The 5,616-nt window shown below is 41.1% G+C and overlaps 1 pseudogene; it reads right to left on the reverse strand.

Moving 5' to 3' along the window:
• Positions 1–626: 626 nt before the first annotated feature.
• Positions 627–2,832, reverse strand: LOC122037645 (annotated as a pseudogene).
• Positions 2,833–5,616: the final 2,784 nt, after the last annotated feature.

Here is a 5,616-nt window from a genome sequence, read left to right on the forward strand (position 1 = left end):
TCCTTTCACTCTGAGCCTATGAATGATGATTGCGGGACACTTGGTCGCTCATCGCTCCCGTCTTCTTTCGGTTGCTTTCGTTGAGTGCTTCAGATCGGTGGATTGGCTCTACCGTATATTTCGATCTTCTCTTTCATACCAGGCATGACTTGAACTCAGATCAGGCTGATGACCGCAGATGACTCTTTCTATCTGATCCAGCTTCCATGGCATGTCTTTCCCTATTCTCCGATTGACTCTTACTTAGTGGCTTCCCAAAGCTCCACTTGGCGGCTGATGGGAAGAGTTTCTTGCCGCACCCTTGCTTCCTTGCTGCTCCCGTTGAGACCTGGACCGAGCCCCATCTATAGCACCCGACCGGGCCCAGTTGAGCGCTTGCGCGCAATCTGGGCAACTCTCTCTCCTGCGAAGCGAAATCTTTGCAATTCCGAAAAAAAAAACAAAATAAGTTAAATACTGCTGCCAACAAAATACTGCTGATGGGGCATAAGTATTTTAAAATGAAAATATGAGATTTTTGAGTAGTCCACTTCTCGTTAAATGATGAATCTCCTTAAAAGAAGACTTTGGGACTCGTAAAGGATTTACTTGTCTATATATTGTTCTATTCGATCTTTTAGGCCCCTCTTTACCTCGATGGTTATGTTAGCCTTAAAGCATATATGCGATAAATAGACTTCTGTAACCATGCTATATTTGCTTGCTTAAATGCAATCTCGCTATGCTATAAATAAATGAAATAACTGATTCCACAAAAAAGTGTTTTTTTTTCACAAAAAAGTGTTTTTTTCACAAAAAAACACTTGTATAGGTAGAATTATAAATTCTTATTTATACGAAATCGACCATGGATTAATTCCCCTTTCATTTGGAAGTCTTGTATACACCTATAATTCTGAGTTTCATGTTACTTCTACTTCTCAAAAAATACATGTCAGAGCCGGGGGCATCCCAATCGGATTGAGCGGGATGACAGTTTCTCAGTCCGAATCTGTAAAACGCAAATTTTGATCAAATCACACATCACAGTATACCAAGCCTTCGTCTTCCTTAAGGGCTTTATCTAAAAGATTCGCAATATAACTAGGAAGACGTTTTCAATACCACACATGAGTCACTGGACATGCAAGTTTTATGTATCCCATTTGATATCTTCGTATCCGAGAATCAAGAAATTCCACCCCACATTGTTCACTAAATTTCGGGTCTTCTTTTTCAGCTCCAATCACTCGATCATTTCCACAAGCACAAATTCCACTTTTTATGGGTCCAGAGATTCTTTCACAAAACAATCCATCTTTTTCCGCTTTATTGGTCTTATAATGAAACGTATAGGGCTTTGTCACCTTTCCAACTATCTCTCCATTAGGTAAGATTTGATTGGCCCAAGCCTTTCTTTGTTGAGGAGAAAGTAGGCCAATTCGAAGTTGTTGATGTTTATACCGCTCAATCATAGAATAGAAATTCTGATTCATTCAGATCAAGCTTCCTTCCTATTAATCTGGAAGTTATTCTCAGATACAAGGAAATGATTCAGTTCTATAGCTAAAGAAATGAGTTCTCGAACGAGCAATCGAAAAGATTCTGGAGCATCTTCTGGGTTAGATACTCTTCCTCCAATGATCGTAGCACCAAGTACTTCTTGACGAGCTCTAATATGATCAGATTTATAAGTAAGCATCTCTTGTAAAATATGAGCAAGACCAAATCCCTCTAAAGCCCAAACTTCCATTTCTCCTACTCGTTGTCCCCCTTGCTTTGCCCTTCCTCTAAGGGGTTGTTGTGTAACAAGTGCGTAATGTCCACTAGAACGTCCATGGATTTTATCATCAACTTGATGAATTAATTTTCAAATATAGGACTTTCCTATTAAGACAGGTTGTTCGAAAGGATTTCCTGTTCTTCCATCAAATATGATGCTTTTTCCCGGATATTCCGGTTCAAATACCCATGGATTTTTTGTTTGCTTACTGGCTTCATATAATTCAGAAAACACTAGCTTTCTCGAAGCCTCTTGCTCATATCTCTCATCAAAAGATGCTATTCTATAATGTGTTTTTAACAGATCTCCCGCTAACCCGAGCGAACATTCAAATATCTGTCCCACATTCATTCGTGATGGTACTCCTAATGGGTTGAATATCAACAGGTGTTCCATCTTGCAAATAAGGCATATCTTGTCTAGGCTCAATTTTTGAAATGAGACCTTTATTCCCATGTCTTCCAGCTACTTTATCACCTACTTTGATTTCACGTTTCTGTGAAATATATACACGAATCATTTCTAAATTCTAACTGGAACCCCCTTTTTTCCGGATCCATCTCACGTCAATAACGCGCCCTCTTACGCCTATAGGTAGTTTTAGAGAAGTTTCTTTTGCAGTGGATACCTGAATTCCAAGAATGGCTCTTAATAATCTATCCTCTGGAGCATACGAGGATTCGTTTGCCGTCTGAGGCCTTCATTTTCCTACTCAAATCTCACCTCTTTCTACCCAAGATCCCAGCATCACAACTCCATTTCTGTCTAAATTGCGGAGTAAATGAGCCTCTAGATGTGGTATTTCCCTAGTGATTCTTTCAGGTCCTTGGCTTGTCATATGAGTCTGAATTTAATATTTCCGGATGTTAAAAGAAGTATAAATATCTTCATATACCAAACGTTCACTAATTAGTACTGCGTCTTCAAAATTCTAACCTTCCCATGGCATATAAGCTACTAATACGTTTTTTCCTAAAGTGAGTTCTCCACCAACTGTAGCCGCACCGTCCGCTAAAATTAGTCCCTTTTTAATGCATTTACCTCGCGAAACCTGAGGTTTTTGATGCATACAAGAAAATACTGCTGATGTCTCTGATCTTCTAATTCTATTTAGGTCTCTGAGAGTTCAGTTCGTTCTCACTCGTTCTGTTATTCAGACGTCGTTATCACTCGTTCTTTGCTGGGACTGATTCATAGTTCGTAGGCTGACCTAGTTCATGAGCTTTCTCTTTCCCACATAAGATAAGCGCACTTTCACACTCCCTCCTTTCTATCCGTTTTTTCATCTAGTTATGTAAAGGATTTCACCCTCGCTATAATGGGTGAATTGCTTGACGATCTATGCGTCTATGCGGTTTTCCTCTCTTGCATAGAGCCAACCATACTGGATTTGCTTTCCAGGGTTGCCATCCATTACTACTACTTTTTTATTTATGTTAGGTCGTCTCTGTCTTCGTCTTTGTGTCTGCCGATTCTATTGATGCTGCGAGACTTGGCTCGATCCCTCTATTCTTTTTTTTATCTTCCTAGTTCATAATTCTTCAATTGAAGATAAAGTCGCTTCCAATCGCTTAGTTCCTAGTTCATATTTTGATTGAATCGGATTCAAATATTTAAGAGATAGGTTTACTCGTGTAAGGACCTTCGATCTCTGGGTAGCTACATTCCTTACAATTATTTAAGTCTCGGCAGCTCGTTCGTGATTCAAGTCACGTCAGCTCCTCTCTTATTGTGGGCAGAAGCATTCAAAAGAGCTCAAGGAGTGAATCCATGCTATGCTATGCTACTGATCTTCGCTTTGCTTTTCCGGACTACCGATGCATTGCTGACCGACCGACCTCGACTTCTCCTCTACCCCCTACCGGGAATACCTTTCCGTGCCAATGAAATAGATATAGTTTTTGTGCTTTCCGAGCTTCTTAAATTCAGAACGGATCTCGCCAGAGTGAGGGAACTCATGGTAGGGTCGAACGGTATAACGGTATAATATACTGGTAGGGTCGAACGGTATAACGGTATAATATACTGGTAGGGTCGCACGGTATAATGGTCGCACGGGAGAATATACATTCTTTTCTCTCCTATCGGACTCCATTGGTCGTTTGAATCCCTCGCACTCTCCATTGCTCTCTCCATTTGGTCGGACCTCTCGACTGTCAATCCCATTGAAATCTTGCCATTCAATCTCCTGTCCTCTCTCTCGCACTCCTTTCAGTCTACGTTCGTCAGTAGGTATTTTCACGTCAGTAGGTATTTTCAGTCCCGATCGGGTTCCCCCTATTGCCAAGGGGAGGGTCTACCCCTAAACCCAGGCTATCTCTCGTATCCCTAAACCCAGGATATCTCTATCTCTCCTCTCGTATCCCTACTGGTATTTAACCTCTAGTATCCCTAAACCCAGGCTATTCCTCTCGTATCCCTAAACCCAGGATATCTCTATCTCTCCTCTCGTATCCCTACTGGTATCTAACCTCTCGTTTTACTTGGTCTCTCCGTTCCTAAGTAGGAATTCTCAGTCCCGAGCAAAGGATAAGAGGTTTTATTGCATTTTACCAACTCAACTCAAAAGCTTATGAGAGAGAATAAAGGCAAATCACGTGCACCAGCCAAACCTATGGACCCTTTATTCACATCCAATTTACTATCGAAAAATCAACTAGAGTAAAGACCATAAAGAGAGTCACTTTCAAAAGAGAGAGAAAGAACGGAAGCCCGTGGACCCCTACCTGAACAGGACCTGGTCAAATCCCCTTACTAGAGGCTCGTGTCCTAGAGGCACTCATAAATTAAGAGCGATCAACTCGGAAGCCCTTCTGAGTACGAGAGACCAAGGTCTTGTTTTATACAATTTCACTCACAAATGCTCTCGATATTAAATTCAGAGAGATCTGAGAGTATAATACATGAAGGATAGGTATATACATGGAGTTCTGACTACGCTACGCTATCTGAAATCAGTTTTTTAAATGCTACAACGTCAAGAGCGATTTAACGAACTCTCGAAACAGCCACAGAGAGGCTAAACCATATGCGTGATATGGGTCAATTTGAGTCGTATACCATAAAGTCGTATACCATAAAGTCGTATACCACATTAGTGAAATTCAATTCTCTGAGAAAAAAAGAGCGAGGACGTCTGGAGCGATGGGAGTGAAATACATTGAAATGTAAGAAGAGGAGGGAGGGTAAGACATAAAATCCCCATAGGGAGTACTCCTATAACGTGGGGAAGACCCTACAACAGGCGATACAGCACGATATATTCAAGGGACAGAGAAAGAGAATTCAGAGCCTCCCCTATACCAGATAAATGATCGAGAATTGGTCTTGTAAGTTCAAATACATCGATAGCTAGAACGAGCTTTTAAGACTATTTTGATCTTGAAACTCAAATATGGAGAGAGAGAGCTTAGAACACGAAATATAGACATTTGAGAGGCTCAAATCTAAATTCCAAGAAAGCAAGTCCTGGCAGATCTTAGGCGCTATACTATAATGAGTATAACCTGAACTCTTTACATTCCCGAGTGAAACCTGAACTCTTTACATTCCCGAGTGAAACCTGAACTCTTTACGGCAGCTGCAGCAGGAGGGGACTAGTAATGTAAACGTAAGGGGACCCGCTTTTGAATGTATATAGTTTTGTACTTCTTTCTTTCCTATCACTCTTTCCAACTTGCTCCGAACAGCTGCTGCCGGCTTATTAGTTATAGCTGCCGAATCCGAGAAAGTGCTACCGTACCGAACCTTTTCTTTCATCACATCACATTTCGATGGTACGATTCAAGATCGTAAGTCGTGAGCTTATAGTAAGTCGTGAGCTTATAGTAAGTCGTGAGCTTCAGGCGCCGCAA

Source organism: Zingiber officinale, unplaced genomic scaffold (assembly GCF_018446385.1).
Source record: "Zingiber officinale cultivar Zhangliang unplaced genomic scaffold, Zo_v1.1 ctg70, whole genome shotgun sequence".
NCBI classification, from domain to species: Eukaryota; Viridiplantae; Streptophyta; class Magnoliopsida; order Zingiberales; family Zingiberaceae; genus Zingiber; species Zingiber officinale.